Source organism: Capsicum annuum, chromosome 6 (genome assembly GCF_002878395.1).
Source record: "Capsicum annuum cultivar UCD-10X-F1 chromosome 6, UCD10Xv1.1, whole genome shotgun sequence".
In the NCBI taxonomy this organism is placed as follows: Eukaryota; Viridiplantae; Streptophyta; class Magnoliopsida; order Solanales; family Solanaceae; genus Capsicum; species Capsicum annuum.
The window spans coordinates 165,625,022-165,645,076 of record NC_061116.1 but is presented as its reverse complement, the minus strand read 5'-3'; the positions used below and the strand labels follow the sequence as shown (position 1 = coordinate 165,645,076).

The following is a 20,055-nucleotide window of genomic DNA, read 5'->3' as shown; positions in this document are numbered from 1 at the left end:
GCAATACTTGAACTTAGTTCACACGAAGCATGGAAATTTTTGAATTAATTATCTTCATTTTTAGTTCTCTTTTACTTTTAATAATTATGGTGGACAAACCTTTCTATGTGATGGATTGATTGATGATATTCTTAAGGAAAAGCATCACAAATGTGTTTTGATCCACAGATGCAGGGGAAGTCTGAGTACTCGTGGCATTGTGGATTTGGGATTGCATTCATAATATTGGCTAAGTTTGAGTATCCATATGATTAATTTTTCCTTATGAAGTCAAAATATGAGACTAAGACTTGGGTTGTTGCCATGGTTAGAAAATTGTGCATGGTTCAAATTCAAAGCAAACACCCCATTCCATCCAAAATATTTTGAAAATCAAGGGCATGGACGTGAGCGGCATTGTAATGATTCTTTTTCTCTTTTTGTGACTCCAAATTTTTGACTTGTGAAAATTAGGAGATACTCTATTTTTATGTCTAGTGGGAGGGGAAATTGAGCCTCATTGGCGGATTTGCATGCCATGTGTGGTGAGCTTATTTGTTTGAATATCATGTATACTTGTACCATCTAGAACTTGATCCATTAGTCTCTCAAAGCTAATTTTAATTGTATTTGGTTGGGAAAATAATTGTAGGCCATCTTTGTAACATTGGAAGTCCACTTTAGCTTGAAAATCCTACCCTTCAATAGATGTTATCCCTAGTTACCCACTTTGAGCCATTGGACCTTTCTTTGGCAAACATATTGCAAGCCGTGAGCCTTTCAATTCTTATCCCTTTTTTGAACCCTATCCTCCTTGTACTTAAAATGCAAATTAAGGCTAAAAGCGTAAATTGGGGGTGGTGAAGATTGGAAGAGGTAACTTTTATAACATATGAATAGGAAAAAGAAGGGACCCAAGAAAGAAAATAAAAGCATAAAATGTACAAGGCAAAGAGGTGAAAATAAGATACTTTCCAAAAAAATAGGTGAATCAAGGTAGTAAAATTACGCACATGCTTTAAGAGTGAAAACAAAAGAAGTGTCCCATGGTCAAAAGTTGGATGGAAAAGTATAATGTAGATTTTCAAGGAGGGTATAGTCACTTTGTTCCCAAATTATATCCTACCCTACCCCAAATCTACATTACAAGCTCAAAAAGCCATTTGAGATCACCAACCAATTACATTCATTTAGTGACAATTGAAAATAGGGCCAAGCCTATGGTATGGTACTTGTTAACATCGAGAGTTCTTGAGAGAGAAAGAGAGAGTTTTGCACTTAAATTTTTTGTTGCATAACTGATAACTTAGTGTATGGAATTCTCCTTCTTGTGACAAGGCATGTAAACATATTGAGATGGGTGATTTTTTCATCTCCCAAAAAATGAGGCAAAAGGAGTATAATGTAGTTGAGGTCAAAGAGGAGTCATTTCTTGAGTATTAGTAATTGTTGCATGATTACTCTTTGAAGTATTTTGAACCCTTGAAGATTGTATTTTATGTTGAAAGTGTCGTGAAAATAGTCTTGCTCATGTTTGAAGAGCTATTTGTAGTAGTAATCAAGTTGAAGTTATCATGATCATTTGGGTTATCTAATTTGGGCATAAATGTGCATTGTCTTATGGTAAGAGGTAGTGTCGCTTGTCGGCAAGAAAAGCTTTAAGTTGGGTATGTTGATACGTTGTGAATTTACCACTCATTTGCACTCAACGTCCGTGCATACTACTACAATTTGAATGTATAAGTGAGACATATTTGTGGTTAAATGCACTAATTCCCATATTTTACAGGTATACAAGTGCTGAGAAGAAAGGAAGCAAACTTGAGCTAAAAAAATCAAAAAGGGGATTGAAGTGCAAGAGCTGGACAAGCTAAAGTTGGAACAGGATCTGTCCCTCGGTTACCGCAATTACGACAAGTCAATCTAGTCAACCAACGACGATTGTGACAGACTTACCGCGATCGTAGTAGGTGCAAACACGATCGATCTTTTGCAATCGCATGAGAGCAAAAATTGGCCCAAGGGCAAAAACATCATTTTGTCCAGCCGACCTCAAATCCAGGATCAAAACCCATTCATTATAAAAAAAAATTCGATTACAATCATCATTCCACAACCCTACATCCTATTCTTAGTTTAGGGTTTTTGTAATTTCTTGGAGATTGGAGCTAAATTTATACTAATTATGAGCTAAGAAGACACTAGAGTGACCTCCAAGTTGAGAATTGGCAAATCCCATTGAGGATTTATTCAAACTAAAAGTGTGGTTTGCATTCTCCTTACTTTTGATGAATCAATTTAATAGAGATTTTGGCTTATTCTTGTTTATTATCATTATGAGTAACTAGTTCTTCCTCTTGGGATTATGTTAGAATAAGGTGTAAATTGTGTGGGTTGTGATTTATATGTGCTTATGCTTGTTTGTTGGTGATGGGTTCTTCTATTTCTTAACTAAATTTGTTGGGATATATGAGTGAAAACCCTAAATACCCAAATGGGTTTGATGGATGAAAATTCCAAGCTCTTGAAAGCCTAAACCATCCTCGAAAGAGGGATTTGGGTGAACTTTAGAAACCCACATCATCCTTGAAAGAGGGATGTAGGAACTAAGGCAATAGTAGATAATTATGGGCTTTGTTTGCTAATTTTCACTATCTTAAAAGTAAGGGTAATTATGAGGTTGACTATACCATGGGTATCATCCTAAAAAGAGGGATATCCAATTGAGGTGTTGGGTGGTTTTAATTATCGCACTCGTTAGGTACTCGAAAGGGTCAATGGGTGACATCTTTGAGGCTTTATTGAAGAACTAGCCTCAAGGACTTTAAACCTAGCCTATCATATCATCAATGAATAGAATTTGCACCGATTCATCACATACCCACACACAAAGTGCCCCTAGGACAGCGTAATCCCAAGTTCCATTCCTAATTAATTAAACTCTAATTATTCTTAGTCTCGAATTAGTCCCTTAGAATCCCAAGAATTACTCTCATATTAGCAAACATGAAAACGCCCAAACCATCTTTTACCATATGTTTGAACTTAGCAAGAAACTTTTATTTTGAACTTACTCAATCGCCACTCATGTTGTTCCTCTTGGATTCGACCCCGACTACAAAGTTGGGTAAATATATTGACAACAGTCTTCTTGCACTTAAATTGACGTGTAAATTGAGCGTTATCACCTTACAAGCAACTCAAAATCCACTATAATCAAACTCTTGATTACAGCATTTAACGAACCTAACTCTAGGTTCCTTTCACTTGTAATAACTCTACTATAAGCTCATCTTGGCAACTCTGCCAAGGACCCTCTTCACTGATTAACTTTAAGCAGTATCTTACTTAGGCAAACTCTACCTAATCACTTCTCTCAACGAAAGAAAATACTACTCTTATAGAATGAGTAGTTCAATTATAATTAACAATCACTCACTTTTTAAGCATACTACAAAGATAGGAACATGAACAAAGCTTGAGCAATCTTGAAATGGAGTTTTTGCTGCCTCTTTTCACTCTTTAGATTTATGCAAAAACTATTTAATGAAGAAACATTTTTTTCGTTTATTGCTGGGTGATGATTAGGGATGAAATATCATTGGACTAGGTGTCCTATTCAGTACAAGCAACACCTGCAAGTTTGTTACACAAGAGAAAAAAACTATGCAGACACGCGTTCTAGCTGTACTGTACCATGCACATCCATGGACCTATTCCCTTAAAGTTAACTACTTATCATCAAAACTACATATAACAGCATTCCCCTAAGATGATTTGATAAATTGAAAGGGGGTAGAGGTATTCCCCTAATTTTATTTGATAAATTAAAGGAGGTGGAGGCATTTCTCCAACTCGATTTAATGAACAAAGTGGGTCGAGGCATTTTCCCAAGTTAATGGAATTATAATGGCATAATTATAAGCTTGCAAGCATAATATTATGATGATACTTGTGTTGTGCCTTAATGTATAATTCATTGGTTCAATGACTGGATTATGTGGAACTTATTTTAATTGGGCTTAATGGGGGTTATGTATCTAAGCCGTGAAGGTGTGAATTCTGAAGTACTGATACTTTTAACTTACATTTGTCGATGTGAGGGTTGGTCTTGATGACCATGTGCATGGTTCATACTTTTGATATACTTGTATCCTAGATAGGCATGGGGTCGGGGCATTCCCTTGTCTTTCTTGATACCTCCGGTTCGTGTAGATAACACGGACTAGACCCCTTCCAGTAGGGGCAACTGAACCCATATAGCCCGTGGGTTTCTGTTTATGACGGTTGAGCTACATAGTCAAGGATAAGGTTTTACTTTTATGCTAAATAATGTTCTCTATCTCAACATGTTATATATATATATATGTACGTATGTATATGTATGTATACTGTGTGCATGTGAATTTTATTGTGGTTTTGACTTAGCATTATTTTATCTCATCTCTGAGTTACACGCTAGTGTTCATCCCACTAATCATATCTGGATGATATATCCCCATGTGATGCAAGGTCTAAAGGCACTTCTACTTTTTCTGCACTGATAGGCAATTTCAGAGTTGCTCGTGAGTCAGCTTGAAGTGGTGAGCCTCCTTCTTTCGAAAGGCCTATTACTTTTTGGTCTAGCTTATGTCATAGATTATTTCCTTTGAGACTTATTTTGGCTATCATCGGAGGTATTTCCCGACTTAGATTGATGTTGATTTTATTTTAGAGTCTTTATGGATTACTGTGATTGGGTTGGTTATTGATATTCTCAGATTTTATTGAGCTTATACTTTTCTATCTTGATATATGTTCAAAATTCATCCATTGCTTGATGTATTGTGTACTGTTATACTAGGTAAATAGGATGGTCTCCGGTCCTCAACAGGACTTGAGATACCCGTCACGGCTAGACCCTGGTTCGGATCGTGATAAGAAATTAGGAAGAAGAGGTGATAGAGGAGAGGGTTTTTTAATTTAAAAAATATTTTATTTTCTTAAAAAAAATGAATGATTTTTCTTAGAATTAGTAATTCATTTTGAAAAAAATGAATTAATGTTCCTTTTTGAAAAAAAATGTCTCATTTACTAATTATTTCATTTGATAAATCATACATCATTATATCGTGCATGTAATATATGTTTAATTCAGATGTTCACGAGATACACTTGTGTCAAGTAAAAATATATGTATGTTCATTGATAAAAGTTCTTCTTTGTGATCAAGTGTATCATGAATAAGGAACAGTTTTTACTATTCCGACAGTGTAGTTGTCACTTCTCTAAAACTTCTATGTCTTCTCTTGTAGTGTCAAAGCACACTTTTTTTTTTTGCATGATTTATTATTTTGACACTTCTCAAAAGAAATTTTACCACTCTAATGTATTATTGAATCTCATTTTGTAGTTGTCCACTTCGATAACAATTGCAGAAAGCCTGCTTGTTGTTTTGCAAAGAGAAAATCATTCATTTGGCAAATAAAATAGGTCACGTTCTTTTTGACTTTGACTAAATAATTTTTTTGTTGGTCAAAATATCTATCAAAAAATGATGTAGAAACATTTTTTTTATCTAAGCATTTTTCTGCACATTAGCTCCTTCCGTTGTATATGATTCAGTTACATCCAGTGCAATGAAATGATTGAGAATTATGATAAAATAAAAATAATTTTTTCTTATTTGTATTAACTAAGTATTGCATGATTGAATAATTCAAGGAAGGAAGGACCATGTAGAGGATCCTTTTAAGTAGATATATTGTCAGGAGGTCAGAGCAAGACTTCTTTGAAAAAAAAAACTTGCATGATTTTTTTTTAAAGAAGTCGTCATCTTTATCAGGAGTACTGTGTTATTTTCAATCATAGCATACTGTAGATGTTTGAAGGACCATCTAAGTATTTTTCAAGAATATAGTCTTGACATAAAATATTGAATTATTTATTCTTGTGTTTAGTTGCATTTATTTTGACTATCTATAAGTAATTCAAAAATAATTATACTGCAACTTCAACATTATTTTATACCATATCTAATGTGAGATAATAATAATAAATTATTTAAACTTAGTTTTCGTAGAATTAAACACATATTTTATTTTATATCTTATTTTATATTTATTTTCAAAATTTACAAAACAGAAAAGAAGAAGTATAGCAGCTAACAAATCTCAGTATTATTTAATTTTCTATATATATATATATATATATATATATATATATATATATATATTTGAATTTGAATGTGCATATGAATATTAAGATGGGCATCAAAATTAAATATCTGAATTTGAATAATTATCTTAATATTAAAATATTAAATTAAAATTTGAATAGTAAATAACTAAAACTATTTATTTTTCAGCATATGATTATATAAAACTTGCCTTTATTTGAAATTAATAAATAAATTTTAATAAAATATTAAATTAATCTAGTACTATATTAATAAATCATTTTAAAAGTTTAAATGATAATTAGAAGTGATGATGACTAGTTGTAGTGATTGTGGTGTCGATTGAAAATTGTGTGGGGTGATAGTTCCTGATATTAGTGATTTACAATGGTTGTTAACTGTGGTAGTTCATGGTAACAACTAATAATTATGGTGGACAGTGGTAATATTTAATAGTGGTGACGAATGATGATGATGATTGATAATATATAGTAATGATTGTCGTTAATAATTGATGATTATAATTATAGTTGATGGCGATGATTGTACATGGTGACTAATAGTTTAGTGATTGTTAACTTACATAATTAACGATAACAATGATTGTGACTAATGACGACAGTTGTAGGTAGTAGATGATGATTGTTGAAATATAATGGTAGGCGACGATGACAATTTTTGGTGAAAATAGAAAGAGTATCACGAACTATGTGCAATTTTGTAGAAATCATTATACTTTTAATGATTAAGATTTAAATGATTAAAATCTAAACTTAAAATATAAATTGATAATATTTGACATTTAAGATTAAAATTTTCATTAAGTATAAATAAATGAGTCTTTATATTATAATTCAAGTAAAAATTTTTTGCAACCTAAATGACCCTAAGTTTTTTATTACTTCATTGGTTCCATTTATGTGATACCCTTTCTTTTTTAATTTCTTCCAGAAAAATATTATCTTATTATTTATTAATGTCACTTTACTATAATCGAAAGTAATTTGACTTTAAAATTCTTATTTTTATCTTTAATGAAACAATTTATAGTCACACGAGTACTTAAGAATTGTTGTACACCATAAGGTTCAAAAATATTTCTTTTCTTCTTAAATATCAAACCAAATTAAAGTATCTCTATTGTAAAATATAAAGTAGAGAAAAAGAACAGAGAGAGAAGAGAGAGTAATTCTTATTTATCTTGAGGGTTGAGGGATCATCTTTAGGGATGATTTACAATGAATAAAACTCCTCTATTTATAGAAAAAATTTCTACTAATTTCTTTTCAAAAGATACACATTCCATATCTTATGAATATCTACTAAATCCTGATAGATACTCAATATATCTTGATAGATATTCACTATAGCTTGATAGACATTCATTACAATGTAAATACATTTATAACACACACACACATGAATTTTTAATTGATAATAATGTGTCTCGTTAAAACCTTACTAGAAAACAACTCAATTGAAAAAATCTAGTGAAGAAAAAATAGTACATGTCTCTAATAATACGCATTTAGGCCGCCTCATTAAAAACCTTACAAGAAAAACTTAGAGGGACAACACCTATAAGGAAAAAATAGTACAACGTGTATTAACTCCGCCTAGTGAGAACATCCTTGAACCTTTGCAACCCGATATTGCGCACTGTCTTCTTGAAAGTTGCAATTGGAAGAGACTTGGTGAATCAATCAGCCACATTGTCACTTGAATAAATCTGTTGCACATTAACATCACCATTCTTTTATAGTTCATTGTATAGAAAAACTTTGGCGAAATGTGTTTCGTTCTATCTTCTTTTATAAATCCTCCTTTAAGTTGTGTTATTCATGCTGCATTATCTTCATATAAAATTGTGGGTACTTTGTCACATTTCAAACTATATTTTTATTGAATGAGATGTATCATGGACCTCAATCACACAAACTGTCGGGTTACTTCATCAATAGCTATTATCTCAGCATGGTTCGATGAGGTGGCTATGATAGACTACTTTGTAGATCTCTAAGATATGGCAGTACCCCCACATATGAACACATATCCTGTTTGAGATCGAGCTTTATACAAACTAGATAAATACTCAGTATCAGCATAACCAACAAGATCAGAACTACAATCTTAAGAATAAAATAAACTCATAACGATAGTCCCTTTTAGGTACCGCAATATGAATTTAATCCCATTTCGATGTCTCTTACTAATAGCAGAATTATACCTTGCTAACAAATTAATCTAAAAGGCTATATCAGGCCTTGTAGTATTTGCAAGATACATTGGTGCACCAATTGCACTAAGATATTGTCATGACCCGATTTACGAGTCATGATGGCACCCACCAATTTTCACCTATAGGTAAGCCAATACCATAACCTAGAGCTAACATAATGGGTTAATCCGGTAAGAAAGGCTTAACATAGGAAAAATTCAAGAACATCAATTATAAACACAAGGATTCTAGATAGAATAAACAGTCATACAAGATACCAATCCCAAAACTTGATAAAATTAGTACAAGAGCATCTAATAGTATCAATACAACTCTAAGTCTAGAATAGTCAATACATCTATCACAGATAATAAAGACTAAATATAAGAGATGAAAGGAAATTGAGTGAATCAAACTAAAAAAACTCACCCTATCTCCGGGAATCAATCACCGTACGAACCACGATCAACGACAACAGCTAATACTCGGATCTACACCAAAAATATATAGAAGTGTAGTATGAGTACCAAAACAACGGGTACTCAGTAGGCATTATCGGTCGACTGAGCTAAATCATGATGTAAGAATGATAAAATGCAAGATAATCATAACTAAGTCAAGGTATAGAATCAAACCTGAATCATCTCCATCATCACTATATATAATAAGTACGTAAATTGGAATAATAGTGTGATATAGGCATCAACACATGTCAATATCGTTGTGCATTACAAGCATTGAATATTGGAAAAATAATATAACATAAGGCATCAACGCATATCAATACCGTTGTGCATAAAAAGTAAATGATTCGGGATCATAAAGCAACACAAGTTCAATAACAAGCAAACATAAGTACAAAGTTGACGCCGATACACCAACTAGTGCATAAAGTAAAGAACTCATCACGACATTTCATACCACCAGAGAGTACACCCAAGAGAAACATAAGGGAGTCAAATCAACAATATATCCAAACTTTCTCATTAGCTATAGTTTTCTTTAATTTTCATCAAATGACCATTTGTCAACATTCATAATGATCATTAATGTTCGTAACTGAATAACATATACTAATATACTCATAATTGTAACCATACAAATCTATCGTATCTAGAGCATCAATACACCCTATTTACTCATTATTAGGTAGCCAACACTTATTACTAAACCAATTACTCACTATCCATAATACAACCTCTAGTTATTATCTATCAACTATTCATAACATAATCACTATTCATGGTTCAACAACTAACCATTATTAACTAACTAGCCAATATCTAGCATCTAGCCAATATTCACCACAAAACCACATTCGATAATTAACCAATACTCGTTTCTAGCCATTATAATCCCACTAGCATCATTCATCATACGACCACTAATCATCACTCATTCACTATTCCTCTATCAACTAATATCTTTTATGAATTAGTATCATTAATCCACAAATCCTTGTTTAACAACTAATTAACATCATAGACTTAGTTATCAATAACAACTAATCACCACTATTGCTAAACCCATTATCACTAACCTCTTTAATAAGTTAATCGTCACTATTAATAGTCATCAATGTCATTAGTCCTCTTTATCACTAAGGTTCACAAATCCACTAGTCATTATTAGCCACTTAAGTAATATCCACCACTAAGCATCTTTCATCCTTAAATCAACAACTATACCACTTTATACCTTAACTCATTAGAAAACTATAACCGATATCTCTAATATCAATATTATACCCAACTACACAAGAGCATAGATAAACGTATAATTGCCATACATAGAGCTAGCCAGATTCGAACTGGTAGATTTTACACATAGGCATAACAATAATGATCATCCGGCCTTGTCGGTCATTATCATATCATTATAGTATCCTCCGACCTTTTCGGATATCAATATAATATCACAATATCCTGTAGACGCACCAGATATTATCATATTATCACAATATCATCCAGCTACACCGGGTATCATCATATCCTCCTACCTTATTGGGTATCATTGTATTATCATAATATCCCCTTGTCGGGTATCATCATAATATTCTCCAGCCTTATTGTGTATCATCATATCATCATAATATCCTCTGGCCTTGCCGGGTATCATCATTAACATAAGTATCACAAAAGGAAGTATCATGAGTACAAACATAATCGATAGAATATCTTTACATATAGTCAACAAACGTGCCTTCTGGCATTATTAACATCATCGTTTTCAATATCTACATTAAGGAAGACTTATAATATGATTTATTAGTGTAATTATTAAGCATGATCATAACTTGGAAAATAGTATAGTTAACTTCCCGAACACTAGCCTAAATAATGGATTAATCAATGATGTAGACATGACTTAATCAAGAGTATAATCAAGGACTCATCATTACATAATTCATAATTTATTCATTTAGACCATGGGCATAACCGTAAGAGATATCATGAACAATGGCCCACTAGTAGCATATTCATTGGCCTAAAGATAATTTATCATTAGTATGAACAATGGCTAAAGCATGACATAATCTATAGCTTATTCATAGCGTGGTCAATAACATCATTTATGGCTTAGGCCATATTATAGTAAAGGGCTTATTTAATAGCACGTTTGTTAACTCAAATAATAGTTAATCACAATAACATAATTTATAGCTTGACATAAACTTTAGCCAATAAGGCATACACGGAATAATCCCTTAAGCATTATTCTCAATGTCATTCCGCATAACCAACAAGTACCAAAAATCATTAATATTTCCTCAAAGAGGCACTCTCTAGTTAATTACTAAGCGTAAAGGTTCAAGGGAAAAAATCATAAGTCTTGTCTTAAGGTGTGTCAATAAACTTACTTCTAAATCCCTGAAATGCACTCTAAGTCAATTTCTACTTGGAACTAGGCTAAGGTATCTAAACCAACTCTTAGATGTATAATAAGCCACCATAAGCCCTAAGACAGAGATTTTCACTCAAGCACTTTTACCAAATCCAACAGAACTAAGGCAACCTCCTCAAGTATTAGAAACTAAGGACAACTTACTCTAAGTATGAGCAACTAGAGCATTTCACCTAAGGTTGAGTTTCTAAGGCATTCTCATGCTAAACATGAGTAATGAAGTCTATTCCACCTAAAATAATAGGAAACAAGTCAAGCTTTTCAAATCTAAGATTCACATAGCCTAAAATGGTCCAACTAACCTAAGTCTTATATCTCATCAATTCTACACTTAAACCCCATCCCAATCTAACAAGATATGACAATTATACTATAACATAGCTAAATCTAACAAGGAGTAAACCTAGCCTACCTCAAATCCAAAGAATGCTCAACAATCCACTAAACCTTCACTCTTTCCTTCCGAGAAGCCTCTTCAAGGTGTAAAGCTATCAAAAATACATTCTATACATCATTACGAAAACATCAATACCCATATTGCACCATTGTGCTTCAAATCCAAAAATGATACCAAAAACTCTAAGTAGGTCCCACGTATGGAAAACACATTTTTGAGATCAACCCAATGTTTATAAACCATTAGAGAATCATAACCCTCAAGAAATAAGTGAAAACCAAGCTTATTTTAGGCTAAAATTAAGCCCTAGGTGATTTGGGATTTTGGTCAAATAATCAAGAAATTCAAGCTTGAAAATGATGGATTCTTACCTTAAATCCGATGTTAATCACAAAAATATATGTTAATCAAGCTTCCAAGTCATACCCAAGACTCAACTTACAGTTATCTCACCCTTCTAGGGCTTCTGGCCTCAAAGATGAAAAGAAAATGGCCAAATCCCAACTTGGGGGACTATTTATAGCCCCTTCAGGAATGGAGATGCCTAGATCGTCATCAAACATGCCGCAATTACCATGCTGCGATCACTATCAAATGGGTCGCGATCTCCATGCACTAGTACCAGCAAAGTCAAAACTTATTTTTGACCCTAGGAACTCATTTGGACTTCAATTTTTGCAAATAAACTATGTAAATTCACTAAATTCGATGTTACAGATATGTTGGTGAGGTCGTATTTTTCATCCAATGTCTTTTAGATCAATTGTGAGACTCACACTCATATCTTTTGATTTTCTCACTTTCCGACCAATAGGTCATAATGAGCTTGGATGCATTGGGACCCGAATCAAAGGCCTACCTAGCCTAAAATTGATATTCCGAAGCTTGTTGGAGTAGTTGAAATTTGCATCCAAGATTGTTTTGCTGAAGTTTTTGCTCGGTGGTCATTTGGAATCAACGAAGACATCTAAATAGGGATTAGCTCTAAAAATCAAAATAACTGCCTGGTAACCAAACTATCAACTCCAACAAGTCATAAATGACTTGAACCAGCTATGAAAAATCTCTAACTGCGAAGATAAGCAGAATTTTAAAAAATGACCTGGAGGGTCATTACATTTATGATACTTCATGATCAATTTAATTCAATATATTTCTCATTTCAACACATAATCTATTACTTTTGAAAACTCTCCAAGGATTTCAATAATAGTCAAATCATTGATTTATCCCTTATAAGGATTTTTAAGAAGTTTTCTAGAAAATTGTACATGCTTTATACATTTTGAATCCTTCAAGAATTTTCATATCGATTTTGTTGAGTGATAATATTCTAACATTTTATATTTGACATCTTATAATGTCTGGACTGCAAAATAAATAAGTTTTGTGCTTATAAAGATGCATTCTTTTATGTCAATTGATAAATAACTATACGTCTTCATGCTCAAATACACGTAGAATTTAGATCATCGTAATCTCTTATAATATTGCGTCAACATTGTATCAAATATATTATCGATAATATATCATTTTGTATCGATTCACAATGTGATATAACATTTTTAGATCTCATCACTTCATTATTTTCAGGTACTTGAACCTCTTATAAGATTTTATGAAGTGTTATGTTGTAGGCTCTTCAAGAGCACAATGCCTTTTAATTATAAGCATTTACTCCTTACTCTTTTCAAGGATTATTTTATTTGAAATCGATTAGTCTACCACGTTTTATGTTTGCGTAGACTTTGTCTTTTAGGGACATACAATAGGACTACTTGCAGCTTAAATATGAGATTAAATTTTAGTCAGCAGATATTTTCGGTATTTGATTTGAATTATCTATTTCATAGCTACTTATTATCTCCTCCCTTATGTTAGGAAACCTAACATATATCCTTTATCTTTTTTAGGGATGGCCAAACACATCGACAAGCACCTCAACTTGGCACTATCTTTCGCTTTGACACCTTAAGTGGTCGGTTTTCATTTTGTGTACCTAAACTGGTTATAAATTGTGTCATTTTGGCACATTTTTGCATCAGATCTGGTGTGCGGGATGCACTCTCTCTGACACAGATTAAATGGACAATTAATTAATGCCAACCCATTTTAAATCGTCACATCATTATGTACATCTTAATTATTTTTTATTTAAAGAAAACACTAAAATAGTCTTCCCCCACCAACCCATCTTCTTTAACCACCATTAATAGAGGTTGAATTTGTCATTTCCTTTATGAGCTTTTTAAATCGAGTCATTTGCATACCCACAAATCAAACTAGTCTAAGAAAACACATCTCTTTCAGTTATTCTATCAAAAACTTTGTAAGCATCCTTCGTAATCATGAAAACCTCATACATATTAATCAACGAATTACCTATAAATAAATTTGACTCAAATCCATTTCTCACCATCGATTCGTTAACAACTCTTCCATGGACAACTGATCTTTGGTGTGCACAAGACGAAATAATGAAAGTGAAGGTATGCTCATCGGGAAGAACTCGAATGGGGTGGTCTAAATTCAAGAGTTGGTGAAAAAGTCTAAAACTTTCAAAAGAATTTTGAATTTTTTTAGAAAATTAAAAATTGAATTAACAAAAGAAAACATGGGAACAAGCAAAATTAAAAGTTCATGAAAAAATTTCTAGTTCTTCAACATATGTTTAATAGTCAATATGCACATCTTTACGATGTCGCAGTCATTCATTTTAACTTATGAACTTTTATATTAGTAAACTTCAAGTTTACTATGACATGTGCTTTTTACTTTAGTAAATTTCAGATTTACTATTACATGAATAAATTTCAGATTTACTACTTCACAAGTAGATTTTAAAATTACTCTTCTCAATTATTCTGCTTCTTTCGGGGGTGAGTTGTGATACCACCACAATCAAGTGCACATTTGTATTAATAAGCTTTAAATATTATCACATTCACCTTAGGAAATGGATATGTACTTAAAATAATCAAAATTCTCATTCTCTTAAATGAAATATAGTTGTGCCTAAAGCCTATTAAATTTTGATAGCTTATAACCCTTTTCAAGATATTGCTACTTCAGGAGCAAATCAAGGCATACATATAATGTAGAGGCTTTTTCTCTAACATATCTGATAATCATAATAAGCGTGTGAGATATTATCACTTTTGATAAATATTATCATATTGTCCCTCCACGCTTATATTCATACATTCAATCACTTGTCTTCTTTCAGACATATTATATATTGCTACCACATTCAGTTCAGGGAATGAAGCATACTCAATGGGATAAATTTCATGTCTTTCCCCAAAACACTTTATTTTGTCTTAGTCACCATTTCATCATCAATATAGTGCATTGAGATCCAAAATCAACATCTTATTTGTATAAAGGCGTCTTATATTATAAATCAATGAGACTTGAACCCAACATCTTATCATTATAGTTTACCGAGACTCTAACTCGATGTTTATTCTTTTAGTGCGATGAGATTTGAATCTACTGTCTTATCATTTTTTGTTGAATACAATCATATATAAATTTAATCCTAAAAAATTTATAAAATTAAATATAGATTAATACCTAAATTTGAAAGAAGCTACGCGACAAAAAGCTTTAAATCATCTCATTCAATTATATATCAAAATAAATATTCATAATAAGATCATTAGAAGTTATGTAATTATTACTTACTTGCCTGGATAAAAGAAAGTAACGTTTTTTACTTTTAATTGAAAAAGATTGTTCCAACTCTGGGTGGAAGGCTTGGTCTTGACACTTTCAAGTTGCTCGAAAATTTATACAAATAGAATATTGGAAGATTAAATTCTTACCGAACAAAAACAACCACCCAACAAAACTACGACAATAGAGAGTAATATTATCTCTCAACCGTATTCTTAAATTTCTTTGTTGAGTAGTAAATATTCGTAGTGATAACGTGTTATAAAATATGAAGTAAAGAAAAAAATAAAGAGAAAAGGGAGAATAATTTTTATTTGTTTTGAGGGATGAGAGATCATTTTTAGGGATGATTTACAATGAATAGAATTCATTTATTTATAGGAAAATGTTCTAATTTCTCTCCAAATGATAAACATTCCATATCTTGATGAATATCCACTAAATTTTAATGGATACTCAATATATCTCGGTAGATATTCACTATAACTTGATAGGCATTCACTGTGTAAATACATTTATAACAGTCTCATGTAAAATGTGACGGAGGGAGTAAAATTCTGTTCAGATTCACTTATCACTATTTTCTTTAATTTGATTTTTATTTTTACTTGTTATTTTTGACAAATCAAGAAAATATGAAAGAATTTCAATATTTTACCCTTGATATTATTTATTTATTCTCCAAATTATTTTTAATATATATTATTAAACATCAACTAATAAAATAAAGGAAAATAGTCAAAAATACCCCTCTACTTTGATTAATTGGTTATATTTACCCCTAGTCAAACTATAGGATACAATATACCCCAACTGTTAATAAAATTTTCAAACATACCCTTTATTTTAACATTTTTCCACCTTTGAAAGTTAAGAGTCTTGTGGTGTTACATTTTGGGTGAGGTGGATGCCATGTGGCATGCCACCTCATCATCCGATTTTTCTTTCCTTTTTCATTTTAACCTTTTTTTATCAACTTTTATTACTGTATTTAATTTATTAATTTTTTTAAAAAAATAAAATATGAAATAAATTATTTTCAAAACTACAACTCTAGAATTATAATCATGAGTTTATGCTTCTGGTCCAATTTGAAACCATTCATTCTCTTCTCTCGAACTCTGATTCCCAATGGATTTAAATTCATACCTGACCTATTTCCTTAACCCGGATAATCCAAACAAAAATTTTTTAAATACATATACAACTGCCGAAGGCACACCGCCGAAGTTCTCCTCTCACTAAAAGCTACCAAAAGGTCAACTAATTAAGGTGTGATTCAACGATAATTTAGGAGTATCACTGAATCCTTTGTGATATCGTCGACCTCCCTCGTTCCTTTGGCGTTTTATACCCAAACTTTTTGTACATTTAAGCAATGAACACAAAAATCGCTAATTTTATTGGCTATGCGCCAAATTATTTGGTGATACATAATTGAAATTTTTATACATAATTGATACCCAAAAACTTTTTCTCCATTATATTTGTTAAGTAAAACTCTCAAACTTTACCTCTACTTTTTCTTTTTTATGGCCAAATCCTAATACATATACAACCTCTTAAATTGTCAAAATTATTCATTTTAAACACCGGGTTAAGGAAACAGATCGGGTACGGCTTTGAATCCATCAGGAATTGAAGTCCGAGAGAAGAGAATGGATGATTTCAAATTGGAGCAGAGCATAAACTCATGATTATAATTCTAGAGTTGTAGTTTTAAAAATAATTTATTTCATATTTTAATTTTTTTAAAAAATTAATAAATTAAATACATTAATAAAGTTGATGAAAAAAAGATAAAAAATGAAAAAGGAAAGAAAAATCAGATGTTGAGGTGGCATGCCACAGGACATCCACCTCACTCAAAATATAACACTACATGACTCTTAACTTGCCAAGGTGAAAAAATCTTTAAATGAAAGATATGTTTAAAAATTTTATTAACAATAGGATATATTTTGATCCTGTAATTTGACTATAGACAAATTAATTTAGAAAAATATTTTTAACTTCTTTCCCTAAAAATAAAATAATAAAATCACCATATGAATTATTGTTTTCCCCTTTCTCAATAGGCGTGACATATCAAGTGAAAACCACCGGGGGGAGGGAGTATAAGAAGTGATAAAGGATATGAGGACACACTTGTCGCTTATTTTGTAATTATGGTGAATGTAGGAGGATACGATGGTAAAACACGCGAAATTAGGGTTTCAATTCGGCCCATCTACTACATAGTTTCAACTTCGGCCCATCTTCTCCATAGTTTCAATTTTATATATAAAGAGCACTAGATCTGAGAAAAAAATATTACATAGAGTCGATTCGTCTATATACTTTATAGGAAGTTCGAAAGAGACGAGGATTATTTGGAAGCTTTTGGCGTGAGTGGTGTGGTAAGATATATCATATCATACTCTATTTATCACTGTGCTGCTCGGACGTTCAATAATGTTAATAATTCTCCGACACAGTGAGTCCGTGCAACTTAGATGGAATTATGATATGAAATCTTGCCTACACCGCCCATGCCTGTGGCTTCCAATTATTTCTCCCTTTCCTACCCTTTCTTACTACATATACATGTGGGGAATTTTTTTGTTTTTTGTTTTGTCAACAATTTTTTCCATTTATTTTCTTGAAGAGCTATGATGAGATCTAGAGATTGTCATGCACCACTCTTACAAATTTAATTTTAATTTGAGTGATGATAAATTTCTCATACCCAATTTCTGTCTGAGCGCTTATATTTTTTTTTCTAATTATTACTATTAGTATTATTTTGTAAACTGAATTAATTTTTAGGGATGAGCCACGTGATGCGATTTTTCTTTTACAAAATAAACTTGGGTTTCTGATGGCTCCTTTTATAACTTTTTATTTCAATAATTTTTATTTTCATTTGGTTTTGAGTTCTTGGCTCCCTTGAGAGAACTTATTATTGTAGGAAATGGAAAGGGAGGAGAGATTTGGGGAGCTTTTGGGGTTGGGTGGGGTGGAAAAATTGTCATATTTATTTTTTTCCTTCCAAGAGGGAAAAGATAAGAAGTGAGATTTTTCCTATTCCACCCATGCCAATGGCTTCCAATTATTTGCTCCTTTTCATGCACTTCTACAGTTGCAAGATCTGTTCTTGGTATTAATAATTACTACCTATATTTGTGCAACATAACATTGTTGATATGAAAAAGAATGTTGGATTGATGGGGAAAATTGTTCATTGAATATTTATAGTGATGATTACTTGAGCTAGGTAGGTCAGAAATTTTCCTTGAGTATGAAACAAATAGAGATCTTGATTTAGATTTAAGAAATTATAATATATCATCTATTTTATAAGTGACCAATTCAAGAATTTGACCACATGCCAACCTTCTCGAGATATCTTTGAAGTAACAATAACAACAACGCAAATGAAATAACAATTATGGTTAAAAATCTAGTATATTTATTTGTAGCTTGTTTGCTTAAATTTTAAAATTAGCTTATTTTGATAAATATTTTTTAAAAAATTATTTTTGGTGAAAACAGTTTGTGGTTGACCACTAAATTAAAAAAATATATATTTTTTGAAAATTAAAAACCATATTTTAATCGTAAGTAGTGTTTGATGAGACTTTTGTTTAATATATTTTTTGAATAGCGTTTTTCATGAAAAATTACTCCCAAGTGGAGTATGAGAACCCTTTTTTCATTCTCAAAAATACTACAATATTCTTTTAAAAGTTGAATCAAATATCTTAATTTTTAAAGGTAATTAAATTTGATCAGGCTATTAATATAATAAAATAAAATAATTCTTCTTTTAAAATAATAATATTTTAAAAGATAATTATCAAGTATGTGAAAGTAAAACAAACAAATAAAATATTCATCAACGATTATTGAATTTGCGAATTTAGCAATGCATTACCATTATACAAGTATTAAATTAATTAATATTAAAATTTACATGCCACATTTTCTTATAATAAGGAATAATTATTTCATGTGTTTAAAGCAGTAATTTTTTTCATAAATTACTCTTATTTGAAATAATAAATTTATTTTTATAAATTACTCTTAATTAAATTAGTAAATTTTTTTTTTAAATCTGAAAATTATTATTTTTATGATCTTTAAAAAAATTCAAAATAAAGTATTATTATTTTTTTTCTTTTATTTCACTCTATTATATTTTTAATTTTTTTCTTGTTATTTTTTTATTTTATTTTAATTTTTTTCAATTTATTTTTTCTCTTCTATTTCTCAATTTTTTTTCTTTTTCGTTTTCTTATTTTTTTCTTTTTCATATTTTTTTCTATTTTTGTTTTTTTCTTTTTTTTCTTTTTTATTTTTTTTACTTTTATTTTTGCATTTTTATTTCTCGTTTTTATTTATTTTTTATATTTTGATTTCCTTTTTCTTTTATCATTATTTTTTCATTTTATTTTCTCTTTTTTTTTTCTTTATTATTTTTTTGTTTTCTTATTTTTTTTCTTTTTTTATTTTCATTTTTTTTATTTATTTTGCTTTATATTGTGTCATTTATTTTTTTATTTCTAGTTCTTATTTTTAAAAAATAAATATTTATATCACATAAGCATATTCAAAAAATATACAAAATAAATAGTCATATAAATCTGCATATGTATTTACAGTACAAAATATAGATATATTCCTACATATATATTTACAAAAATGCATATCTGTAACGCCTAGAGTCTGTACCTCAGACGT

At 30.9% G+C, this 20,055-nt stretch overlaps 1 non-coding gene across 1 annotated transcript; it reads left to right on the top strand.

Annotated features, from left to right (window-relative positions):
- Window positions 1-17,979: 17,979 nt before the first annotated feature.
- Window positions 17,980-18,080, top strand: LOC124899915. Its single transcript, XR_007057475.1, has one exon. It is a non-coding gene; the product is annotated as a small nucleolar RNA Z221/R21b (small nucleolar RNA).
- The last annotated feature ends 1,975 nt before the right edge of the window (window positions 18,081-20,055 follow it).